General features: G+C 58.1%; 1 long non-coding RNA gene across 1 annotated transcript; it reads left to right on the top strand.

Moving 5' to 3' along the window:
* The first annotated feature begins 8,333 nt into the window (after positions 1-8,333).
* Positions 8,334-12,330, top strand: LOC121167094. Its single transcript, XR_005885542.1, has 2 exons — positions 8,334-8,592; positions 8,666-12,330. It is a non-coding gene; the product is annotated as an uncharacterized LOC121167094 (long non-coding RNA).
* Positions 12,331-12,757: the final 427 nt, after the last annotated feature.

The following is a 12,757-nucleotide window of genomic DNA, read 5'->3' on the forward strand; positions in this document are numbered from 1 at the left end:
AGCTAATTAAAACAAAGAGGCTCTGGATGTGGTTTACCAGTTGGAACTCTAGTTCTTAGTGTCAAGTCTCCATTATCTGAGACACCAAGGCCGTCACGGCAGAGGGAGCTCCCGGGTAGAACATTGTTAGTAAGGAAGAGTCTCTGGAGGAAATAGTTAGGCTTGCTGCTCGCGCCAGAGGAAACACTCTGTTCACTGCACGGGAAAGAGACACAATGTCTGCTCAGCTTGAACATCTGAAGTTGGAAGACAGGGCGGCTCCATCAGAATGTTGCTAGGGTTCCTTGTTTAGGAGAAATGTTGGGACCACTCCTAAACTGACTGGGGTATGGCAGGACTTCATAGAGTGAGATGTGCTCCCAGGACGGGCTGCGGAGCTGCGTCAGGCCTGGGGAGATGCTGGGCTTCCTGTGTGATGTGCTCCCAGGACGGGCTGCAGAGCTGAGTCAGGCCTGGGGAGATGCTGGCCTTGCTGCGTGATGTGCTCCCAGGACGGGCTGAGGAGCTGCGTCAGGCCTGGGGAGATGCTGGGCTTCCTGCGTGATGTGCTCCCAGGACGGGCTGCGGAGCTGCGTCAGGCCTGGGGAGATGCTGGGCTTCCTGCGTGATGTGCTCCCAGGACGGGCTGCAGAGCTGCGTCAGGCCTGGGGAGATGCTGGGCTTCCTGCGTGATGTGCTCCCAGGATGGGCTGCGGAGCTGCGTCAGTCCTGGGGAGATGCTGGCCTTGCTGCGTGATGTGCTCCCAGGACGGGCTGCGGAGCTGCGTCAGGCCTGGGGAGATGCTGGGCTTCCTGCGTGATGTGCTCCCAGGACGGGCTGCGGAGCTGAGTCAGGCCTGGGGAGATGCTGGGCTTCCTGCGTGATGTGCTCCCAGGACGGGCTGCGGAGCTGCGTCAGGCCTGGGGAGATGCTGGGCTTCCTGCGTGATGTGCTCCCAGGACGGGCTGCGGAGCTGAGTCAGGCCTGGGGAGATGCTGGGCTTCCCGTGTGATGTGCTCCCAGGACGGGCTGCGGAGCTGCGTCAGGTCTTGCTGCAGAAGCTTCCTTTCCTTATACCTTGCTCATACCCTTACACTGATTTCTCTCTTACCTAGAATTGTGTATACAATTTCATAAATAAGTGTGTCCGGTTATGCCAGGTTCCTGTTTGATTTATTTGAGAGACAGACACGTGAGAGAGAGCCCCTGTGTGCTGCCCCACACCCCAAATGCTCACAGTAGCCAAGGCTGAGTGAAGAGCCACACCTGGGCTCCCAGTTGTTTTGGGGACCTGATCTGCTGGGCCCTCACTTGTTGCCTCTCCAGGTCTTCCTCAGCAGTGAGCTGCAAGCGGGCAGAGCGTCAGCTCAGACTGTTACTTGGATGGGATGCAGCTGCTCCAAGTGTCATCTTAACCACTAGCTCCGAGGCTTGGTTCACTGTTTATTTCCATAATGATAGCAGATTTTCATTGATGTTGTGATTCATATTGGTGATATATCCCCAAATCATTACTTTGGCTTATAAAAGTATGATGCTTTTCTGCCAGTGCCATGGCGTAGCAGGATAGGCTTTCCTCTGCTGCTAGCACCCCACATGGGCTGTGGATATGTGGATAGTTTTCAGTAATTTATATCAGAATATAGCTTTCATCACCAAATCAGTTTAACTAAATGTGAATGGATTCGCAGAGGATGGCCAGGTAATGGGGTGCAGGCAGTGAACACAGGACAGGTGTCCTGGCCCCTGGGGCTGAGGTGGCTGGACACAAACATGAGCATGGAGTGGGGAGCAAAGCAAGGCATGGGCTGGATGAATTTTTTGCAAAGCTGCAGTGAATCTTGGGCCTATCTACATAAGGGACTAGCAGAAACAAGGGCTGTGTCAGTGCCTCCTTGGGGGTCACTCCCCATCACCTCGTTGCATTCGGACTATGAGACTAGTAAAACAAAGACATTGTATGTCAATGGTAATTGATTGTTTTACCTGCAGTGTCACTGACCCAATATTTACACGGAAGCCGGGGCAGAGCAAAGGGCTCTTTAGTTTCAGTCCTATAGGTGCTGTGGTTCTGACCCAGGAGTTCTTTAACACCCAGGGTGGCTCTGTTCCCATAGCCCTGCTCTTCCAAGTGCGGCTTCTATTACAGGCACCTGTTTGCCCAGTAGCCTGGCTTCCCCCATCACAAACAAGCACTGCTCGGGGGCCCAATGGATCTGGAGGGCATCCCTGATGGCACAGTAGGGCAGAACCATTTCTAACTGTCCTGCTGTCCAGCTAACTCTTTATGCGTCTGCTCTCTGATCAAGTAGACATTATGTATCCTTTAGAATGTTAGCAAGGGCATACTTAGCTCTAAAACTTTCATGGACTTAGCGAGAAATCTGTAGCAGCAGGCATGCTCTGACTGCGTTTCTGCTGGGAGATAAGGTAGAATGATAAGGTCAGGCCTGGCATGTGGGTTCAGTGACTCCGTGTCCTGCATGCGTGAGGGTGCCATGTGAACACTGCTTCATGTTCCGACTGTCCCATTTTCCTTTCCAGATTTCTGCTTGTGGCCTGGGGAAGCAGCAGAGGACAGCCCAGAGCTTGGGATCCTGCACCCATGTTGGAGACCCAAAAGAAGCTCCTGGCTCCTGAGTTTGGATTGTCTCAGCTCTGGTTACTGAAGCAACTTTGGGAGTGAAGCAGCATGTGGAAGATATTTCTCTGTCTCTCCTTCTCTCTCTAAATTGGCCTTTCCAGTAAAAATAAATACATCATAAAAAAAGGGAAAGACATGACGATGTATGAATTGACCTGCTTTTTACTTTGGTGAGAATGGGATGGAAGAGTTGCCTGTTTACTGTGTGCATGGCAGAGTGGGTGCAGCTGTGAAATGAATGTACGCTCTCATTTTGGCTGTGCTTTGAGGCCTCTATGTGACCTGGCTGTTTGGTCTTTTGAGTGTGGCCAGCCATATCCCTGGTAAAAGGTCTGGAGGTCCAACTGCACATCCTGGGAGTCCTTCACAATGGAATCAGCTTCCATCTTAGAGCGGATGCTGGAGAAATGAGGCTATAAGCCAGGACCCCAAGATGCTTTTGCTCAGGAATCTAAGACCAAGTGAAAGTTTAGAAACCAGGTGTAAGTATCATTTAACAACTCCGGAAAATGTTGATCGTAAGGAGCAATGGCTTCTGTAACCTATTTATTTATTTATTGCCATTTTCTGCTACTGTTCTGAGGCCCTGGGATTTACCACTTAATTCCCCCATATTATTCCTATATTCTAACTTTGCATAAATAGTCATATATCCATCATTGCAGACATGGACAATGGCAGGCAGTCCAGCATCCTATTGTCAAGGTATAATTAGTTTTATCAGGAGTCTTTGATCTGGATGTAGAAATTGTACTGCATTGTCTCCTCATAGCTGGAAATGACTGCCTCTATTACACAGCTGCTAGACATCTCTGTTTTTTGAAAAACCACAAAACCAAAGCAACAACAGGAAGGAAGAAAAATAGAAATTTACAACACCATGAAGTTAAAGAATATGCTACTGAATCACTAATGCGGCACTGAAGAAATGCAAATGAAGAATCTTGAACAAAATGATACTGCATATTGACTTTAGTGTCAGTTAAGAGTTTAATAAAGGAAAACAGTGCTTGGAAGAGACAAAACTAAAAAAAAGTCAAAATCCTTGAGTGAGATTTTTATCTGTCTTGATAAGTTATATTTCCTGTAAGTAACAATTAGATGATTGATGATTTTAAGCCATGTAGCCTCCTGGTTAATGTGCGTGGATGGTAATTTGCCCGGTACCCTGGCTTCCCCATCAGAAACAGGAGCTGCTTGGGGCCAGCCTGTCTTGGCCTTGCTATCCCTAAGTGAGAATGCAGCAGGGCGTGCTGACATACAGTTACATAGCCCTGTTGTTGCAGCAATGGGTTGTGTGTTGATGCATTCTTCCATTACTGCACTGGGATGCACATTTGCCTTTTGTTTGGTTGGGTGCTATTCCCCTTCTCTGTCAACAGAACACGTGTCAGTATCCTTTGTAGGGCATGTTCGAAAGAGAGACATTCTTTTAACTTTTCCTTACTGTGGACGAATTTTATTTCATTTTTGGAGAGTTAAACTTTTCTTGGTAGATTATCCTGGGGTGATAATTTTTTGCTGTTAGAATCTGGAATAAGTCACTCCATTCTCTTCTGGTGGGTAGAGTTTACTGTAAGAGGTGTGCTGTGAATGTAACTGGCATTCCTTTATACGTCAATGCTTTTTATTTTTTTCAACATTCACAATTAAGAATTTTTTCCTTGTTCCCAGTGGAAGAAAGCTAGATTATCTTATGTCGTGGTCACTTTTGGTCAAGCCTGTTGGGAGTTCTCTGCCCCACCTGGATGTTGTTTTCTAATTTTTTACAAAGCATGGAATTTTGCCTTACTATTTCATTTTACACATGTTGAAATACAGCATCTCCTTCTGTACTTTTTAGCGTTTCCCAGGTCTGCTTCCATACTTTTGATTATTTTCCCCTGGTGACAGGGAGTATCTTCCAAATCTTAGCTTCTTTCATCTGCTGTCCTCATTCTGCTATGTACACTATCCACTGTATTTTTAATTTCCTCCAATGTATTCTTAATTTATGATTAAGAATGTCCACTTTCATTTATTTCCTGTTTGACATATTCATTGAATTTCTTTTTTCAAGATTTATTTATTTATGGGAAAGTCTGATATACAGAGAGGAGGAGAGACAGAGAGGAAGATCTTCCATCCGATGATTCACTCCCTAAGTGACCGCTATGCTGAGCCGAAGCCAGGATCCAGAAACTTCTTCTGGGTATCCCACGCAGGTGCAGGGTCCCAAGGCTTTGGGCCATCCTCGACTGCTTTCCTAGGCCACAAGCCGGGAGATGGAAGGGAAATGGAGCTGCTGGGACTAGAACCGGCGCCTGTACAGGATCCCAGGGCGCATTCCAGGCGAGGACCTCTTGTATTACCTTTTGCAATTTCTTTACCTCTTGTATTGGATATAAACCAGCACAAGTATGGAATCCTGTCGTATGGAAGTCAATGAGCCACTGCGCTGTCACCTTCCTCATTCCTACTTATCTTAAAAAAAAAATGAGAATAGGCAACGATGCTGGCACAGCGTTATAGTTAGCAATATTTGACATAAACCAGTCCCAGGATGCCTGCCATTACTTGCTTTACTTCAGCAGTGAAAACACTTGCCGAGTTAAAAGACAACCAGGGCATTTGTGTGCAGTGCGGATGGATTAGACTCCTGGCAATGGGTTTGAGACAGCTCTGCTGCAGCCGGAGGCCAATTAGGGAGTGAACCGATGGCTGGATGTTACACATGACTGACAGGTATTACAAGAGAAGTGTGGAATGTTATGGGGTGCGGTCCATCATAGCCAGCACCCATTGACAGTGGGCAAGTGGCTGTATCCCCCCCCACCCTGCCCTGAAGGTGGGGCCTAACAGCAACGGAATGCTAATTTCATCCTCAGCCACTCCCCCGCACCGCCCACCTGTTTGCTCCTGCCTGCCTGTGCTCACCTGTCAACGGAGAGGGGACGGGATTGCATTGTTTTGTGACCACTCCCCTCACCAGCCCTTTAAAAGGCGCGGGAAGCGGGCCTTGCGCTTTCTGCTCAGGTCCTTCAGTTACTCAGCTACCTTGACTCTTGTCCGACCCAGCACAGGTAATCCCCTGCGCACGGTCCCTGAGTACTGCTGAGATGAGACAATGGCTATGCTAATGTTGTTTCTGGGCTGTGCACAATCAGGCGTTCCAGGAGAGGTGTGGCCTAGCAGTGGTGGGATGTGGGCAGGGAAGCCAGGGAAAGGTGAATGTTTGCAGGTTTTAATTGTGTCAGATTATGTGTTGCACGTGTCTTAGCATGACCCATAAGGTTGGGGAAGCTGGGACATAGATCTTAAGGTGAATGAATGTACTTAAGGGTAATGACCATTTGTTCTTTTTGGAATTATGTTTGCTTGAATTATGATTGATTGGGTTGCAATATGGACTTTTGACTTGCTATTTATAGAGTGCTCTGTTATCACCAAGCTTGGTTAATAAAGACTCCTTAATAAACCTTACACATGTCTGGGGTGATCTCGCACGCCCAGACTATCAGCCAGAAGACAGGACCTCATTGCCCATGGTCAGAGGCCTCATTTCTCAGCCCTGAGGCTCCCTGCGGTTTCAGCTTAGTTTGTTGTCATCATGGTAGCTAGCCACAATTCACTTTGAAATGCTAACACGTTAACTCGGTGTCGGAAAAGTGGACAGGATCAATCAGGTTCCTGCACTTCAAACTGCTCTGCTTGCTCTTTGTTTTCAAAATATTGAAAGACCCAAGAATGCAGAACATCGTGACAATTTCGCCATGTCTGTACTTTACCATCCTGGTCCAGGGTTAGGGTTAGGTGGAATCTGGCACCAGCACTTACTAGTCTCCACTACCCTTGATATCAGGTTAATGGGGAAGGGCTTGGGAAAGGAATGAGGGTGTGGCTGTACGCCATTAACCCCAAGCCAAGATGGCGCCCGCATGTAAACTAGTCTCAAGTCTCGCGGGGCCTCGGGGTGGCGGTTGGCGTGGAGTTTGGGGGGTCGAGGAAAGGAGGGAGGGGGAGGGAGGGAAACAGTCGGTTTAGCGCAGGCGCAGTAAACACAGTCGGGCTTCTGGCTTGCTGGCCCGTGCGGCGGCGGCGGCGGCGGCGGCGGCGGCGGGGGGGCGGGGCGGGCGGGCGGTCGGTCGCGCGGCGCTGCACAAATGCACAAACCGTCCTTCCACCGACCGGGCCGGGACTGCACTGTGTGTGCGTCTCTCTAGGTGCTCTCCTGCTCCGTCCAGGCGGGGGAATCTGTTGCCTCCCTAGGGATGTTTCCTTATTTCTTTCTTCTTGGATCTCTCCTTTCCTTTTAGACTCCCCCTCTCTCTGTTTTGATTGCTGAATACCGCCGCTTTCCTCTCTTTCTTTCGCTTTCTCCTTTGACCTGTCCCCTCTCCTTCTCCCACTCCCCTGCGTCTCAAAGAATTTCACTTCTGACTCCCACCTTTATTCGACATTGTTCATCTTTACATTCTCTCCCTTTTCCTAGAGCCTTTTCTCTCGCGGTCTCATTCTGGATTTATTTTCTTCCCTCATCTCTTTCACTCGTGTCTGTCTGGCCGTTTGTTTTGTGTGTGTGTGTGTGTGTGTGTGTGTGTGTGTGTGTTTCCCCTACTGCTTCCATTGCTTCCCTTTATGTTGTCTTTCTCCTTCCCTAGTTTTTGTGTTCCTGTTTTTTTTTTTTTGATTCTTACTTTTGCCTTCCTTTCAGTTCTCATTCTCATTCTCTCTCTCTCTCTCTCTCTCTCTCTCTCTCTCTCTCTCTCTCTCCCTCCCTTTTCTCTCTCGATGTTGGTGGTTCCTTTTTATTTTCTGGCTGCCTTTTCCCTTTACCTGTGTGTGACCAAGTGTATCCCCCCTTCCCCCAAGAATGTGCTGATAGGTCAGATTTATGCTGTCACAGCAGATGCGTGGTCATTCACTACTCCAACACGATTCTCCCCAATCAAAACAAAATGTTCACATTTCACCAGTAACAGTCACAACACAGTTTGGTTATAAATGAGAGGCAAGGCAAGGCAAGGCAAGCGACCTGGCGGCCGGGACCAGCCGGTACCCCCTGCAAGGGGAGGGAGGGAGGGAGGGAGGGAGGGAGGGAGGGAGGAGATGACACACATTTCCCTGCCTCTCTCGGATTCATTGTCCGGCCGTATGCATCCGGCGTGCTGTCCCTTTGTTCCTTGGTGCTGGCTGTCTGACTCCACCTGGTGGCAGGCAGCCTTGCTGTAGCTGTAGAGTGCTCCGGAGCCGGCAAGGGGAAGCGAGTGGGTGGAGAGCCCGGGACAGGGTGTGACAAAGTCCCCAAGCTGCAGGCGGGAGAGTCCCAGCCCTGCTGGGACCTGGCTGGCTCGTGTGCTGCTCGGAGATTGGGCCTGGAGGCTTGCAAGTGAGCAGGCAGGCAGCTGCAGGGGTGGTTAGGTGTCTGCGCGCTCCTGAATGTCACCTTGCTGGAGTACCGTTAGAGTGCATGGGGTCGACCAGCACTCCCTTTATCACTGCCTCCACACTAGGCCACCAGGTCGGGGCCGTTGTCGGGGCTGCGAGGCCCCGGGCCCCGGGCCCGACACTCGTCGCCCGCACTAGGCCACCAACCGGGTCGGGGCTGTCATTGGGGCTGCGAGGCCCCGGGCCCCGGGCCCCGGGCCCGACCCGACGCTCGTCACCCGCACTAGGCCACCAGGTCGGGGTTATTGTCGGGGCTGCGAGGCCCCGGGCCCCGGGCCCCAGGCCCCGGGCCCGACGCTCGTCGCCCGCACTAGGTCACCAGGTCGGGGCCGTCGTCGGGGCTGCGAGGCCCCGGGCCCCGGGCCCGACGCTCGTCGCCCGCACGAGGGGACCCGGTCGTGGCCATCATCGGGGCTGCGAGGCCCCGGGCCCCGGGCCCGACGCTCGTCGCCCGCACGAGGGGACCCGGTCGTGGCCGTCATCGGGGCTGCAAGGCCCCGGGCCCCGGGCCCGACGCTCGTCGCCCGCACTAGGCCACCAGGTCGGGGCCGTCGTCGGGGCTGCGAGGCCCCGGACCCCGGGCCCGACACTCGTCGCCCGCACTAGGCTACCAGGTCGGGGCCGTCGACGGGGCTGGCTCCGGGCCCGACACTCGTCGCCCGCATGAGGGGACCGGATCGGGGCCGTTGACGGGGCTGCGAGGCCCGGGGCTCCCGGCCCGACACTCGTCGCCCGCACGAGGGGACCCGGTCGTGGCCGCTGGTGGGACTGTGAGCGTGTGTTTGCTTTTCTAAGTCCTTGGGTCGACCAGGTGGCCACAGGAGCACGCCCTGTCGTCGATGGGTATGTTTTTGGGGACCTGTGACCCGGGCCCCCATCTGAGGGGGTGGCTGTGTCGCATAGGTTGTCCCCGTTGTCCCCTGGAAGGGCATTTGTACGCCTGCAGTTGTCATTTTGGATCTGCAGGTAGGTGCTGACACGCTGTCTCCTGGCGACCGTCGCCAGGAGAGCTGGGCCCCTGGGTTCGCGTCTGGGGGGCAGGGGGAGAGCGCGATGGGCTGCCGGCGGCCTGGCGTCGGACTGCGTCTCCCCTGCCCATCCGGCGGCCGAGCTGCCTGCCTGGGTTCGTGCGGCAGCTTCGGTGTGCGATCCCGGTTGAGCCCTGCGACGGTGCTGCCATCTCCGGCTTACGATTTGCCCCGAGAGCGGCGGGGGTGAGGCCGGGCGCTGGGTCCTATACCCGTGTCCGCTCTCTGCCGCAGGCGGCCCGTTGTGTAGCGGTGGCTGACGAGACCCCTTCCTGAGACTGAGTCGGTAGTAGCGGCTTCATGCCGCGTGTGCGTGTCAGGCGTTCCTCCGCTGGGGTTGGCCACCGCCGCTGAGGAGGCAAGGGGCCGGTGAGGCTGCGACGGACCCCCTCTCTGGCGGCTGTCCTCGCCGGGCGTGACCCCCTGTGCCTCGCGTGATGTCACAATTCCAGACCGCGACTGACCGATGTGGTGATGTGGCGCTCTCCCGGGCCGGGCCTAAGCCGCTTACAGACGAGGGACGGCCGTTCATGGCGAATGCTGCCGAGCTTCTCGTTCTGTCTTGCGGGCTCCTGGTTCCTCTTTCCCCTGCCTCGGTGCGGTGGGAGAGGCCAGGGGTGCGGAACCCGGCTCGATCTCCGCTCCCTCTGCCTCGTGCCGCCTGGAGGTGCGCTGGTGTGGGGGTCCGGGCGGGGGTCCTCGGACGTGGCGGACACCCTTCGCCCTCTGCCGTGCCGGCGTGTCACGGCGTGGGCGGGCCCCCTCCCGCGGTGGTGTGGGGCTCGTCCGGCAGAGTCCGGCTCTGCTCGGCTCTGTGCGGTGCTCCTGGAGCGGTCCGGGTCGTTTGCCTTTCAGGCGCCTGGAACCGAGTGGTGGTGTCGCTCCCTTGCCACCCCAGCGTGCGCTCTCCCGGGTGTGCCGCTGCAGCCTCCTCGCTGGTGTGTGCTGCCTGGTGTGCGGGAGCCTCTGGGGGGTCGAGGTGGTGAGGAAAAGGAAGCGTTGGGCGCAGCACCGGCTGCTGCTGCCACGGCCCGTGGCCTCGCCCGGCCGGCCTCTGGTGCCCCCTGCGCGTCCGTGGGGGGGCAGGTGACTTCCTTACCTGTGCCGCAGACCCCTCCGCCCATCCTCGGGCCCGTCCCCCGGGTTGGGTTGATGCTCCCTTGGTGTTGGGGCCCTTTGTGCCCGGTGAGAGGCGCACGTGGGGGCTGGCGGGGTGCGGCTCGCCTTCGGTGAGAAAAGCCTTCTCTAGCGATCCGAGAGGGACGTGCCTACGTGATGGGGTGCCGTATCCCCCGCTTGCCGCGCCGTTCCTTCCTCTTCCTGGTGCGTGTCGGTAGCCACGCTGCTGACGACGCGGATGGCTTGGGTTGTTGTGCGTTAGGTGGCGATGGTCGCTCGTTCTTCCCGGCCCCTTCCGCTGGGGGCCGGACGCTGCCTCTCGCGCCTCTACCTTGCCGTGGCCCGCGCCTCCCCCCCGTGTCGGGGGAGGGTCCCGCTGGGCCAGGGCCGGGCGTCCCGTTGCCTTACGGGCCCGACGGAGGGGCCCTGCGGTCGCTCGCATGCCTCTGGTGTTGTCTGGCCTTCCGCTTACCACCCGGGGCCCCTGGGGTTGCGTGTGGCTTGTCCCGCGCTGCCCCTGTGGCCCTGGCGTGGGGTGGCTCTCTGCTCGCTTCCCGCCCTGGGCTGTCCGCGGCCCGCTGGCCGGTCGCCGCCGGCGAGGGTGGCGGCGGCGGGGCCACGGGTTTGGGCCCGTTGGGTCTCCCCTCGGCCGCATCGGCTTTGGGAGCGTTCCCGCGGGGTGGCGGCCCCCGGGGCCGGGGGCTCGGATGTTGGTGGATGGAGACCCCAGGAAGCCGGTGGCAGTAGGTGCCCGGTGTCGAGAGCGTTGGCGGTGTCGCATTGTGGGCCCCGGTGGGGGGCCTCAGGTGCGCGTCGGGGAACGCGTGGGGTCGCTGGAGGCGGGCTGCCGGCGTCCCAGGCGTGCCACGGGACCGCGCGGGCGTGTGGCGGTGGCATCCCGTGTCCGTTTTCCGGGAGGACCCGGCTTTTGTTGGCCCGAGGTGTTCCCCGCGGCTCCCCGTCGCGCCTCTGGCGCCTCTCCCCCCGCGGTCTGATGCCATGCCCCCGCAGGTGGCCCCCTCGCGGCCCGCTGCGGCCTCGTGTCGCTTGCGTGCGCCGGCGAGCCCTCTTTGGGGTCGGGGGTCAGATGGCTGCGACGGTGTGGCCTGTGGTGCTGCGGGGCCTGGCGTTCACCCCCATCGTCGGAGGCGGTGTGTGCGTGTGAGGGGTGGCCGAGTCGCGCGGTGGCGTGTCCCCGGCTGTGTGGCTGTGCCTGGCGCCTCCCCTCCCCCCATGCGGGACCGCCCTTGCGCCTGGAGGGTGCTGGCGGTGAGATCCCGCGTGGTGCGGGGGGCTGGTGTGCCGCCTGGCCGCCATCCGGTTCGACGGTCCCGTCCGTCCGTGTCGAGGAGGCCCTCCTCTCCCGTGCCCCCGCTCCGCGCTTGCGGGGGTCCGCCGGCCCTCGGCTCCCAGTTGTCACCGTTTTGTCAGGCCTCGCTCGCTGGCCGGGCGGCTCCTGCTGCCGCGCCTGCTGTGTGCGTCTCCAATCTCGCTCTTCATCCGTGTCCCGGTCCCGGGTCTCCGTGACCCTGTGGTGCTTCGCTCCCCGGGTCCCGCTGCGGCCGTCGGGGAAGGCGCTCGGGCTCCTTCCCGTGTGTCGCGCCGCCCTTGCCCCGTCAGGCGGCGGTGGCCGGTGGCGTGGCTGCCGGCGGGTCGGCTTGTCGGAGCGGCGCGTGTGCGCGGGGGTTGAGGTCGGTGAGGTCGGGTCGCTGGGGGGCGGCTGGTGTGTCCCGCTGCCTGCCCCTCCCTCCCTCCTCCCTCTCCTCGCCTCCCCTCCTCCTCTTCCTTCCTGGTGGCAGTGTCGGTGGTCTTCCCGGACCCGGCGTTGTGGTGCCCGCGTGTGGGCTCTTCCTGAGGCCGCGGTCGGCCGGTTCCTCGGCCCCGTCTTGCGTCGCGAAGTTGTATGGGCGGCTCGGCATCGGCTGTGCACCCCCGTTGTGTGTGTGTGGGGAGCGTCGTGGGCCCGGGCTCTGGCCCCGGCCCCGTCGCCCCCTCTCCTCCTCCGCGGGTGCTTGCCTGTTGCCTGCCGGCCCCGGATGGAGAGGGTCGTCTCGGGCGCCGCTGTCGCGTGCCCCCCTGCTCCATCTCCCCCGCGCCTGGCTGCCGCTGTCCCACCCCGGCGGGGAGTGGTGTGGTGGCGGTTGGCTGGTGGTGCGTGGGCGGGGACGGGGCTCCGGCCCCGGCTCCCGCGCCCTCGCGCCATCCCCAGCCACCCCCGCCGAGGTCGGCGCGTGCGGGCGGGAGGCGGTCGCGACGTCGAGACGGCCCGTGGTGCCGGTCTCCCCCGCTGGCTTCTCAGGTTGGCTCTCGCGTGGTGTTGGCGACCTCGCCGTGTCGGGAGCTCCGCTCCTCTGTCCGCCCGGTTGTGGGGAGGTAGGCTGGTGAGGGCGAGGGGTTGTCGGGGGTGGGGTCAGGCCGGTGGGGGGGGCTCTCGCCGCCCCCCTCCGGTCGCCCCTCCTGCGCCTCTCCTCCCCGTCATCCCCCGCCGCCGTTGTCGCCTCCGCTCGCCGGTGTCTGCCCGCCCGCGGGGCTGGTCGAGTTTCTGCGAGCTCCTGCTTG

The sequence above is a fragment of the Ochotona curzoniae genome, unplaced genomic scaffold, assembly GCF_017591425.1.
Source record: "Ochotona curzoniae isolate NIBS_2020 unplaced genomic scaffold, NIBS_Ocur_1.0 patch321, whole genome shotgun sequence".
Classification (NCBI taxonomy): Eukaryota; Metazoa; Chordata; class Mammalia; order Lagomorpha; family Ochotonidae; genus Ochotona; species Ochotona curzoniae.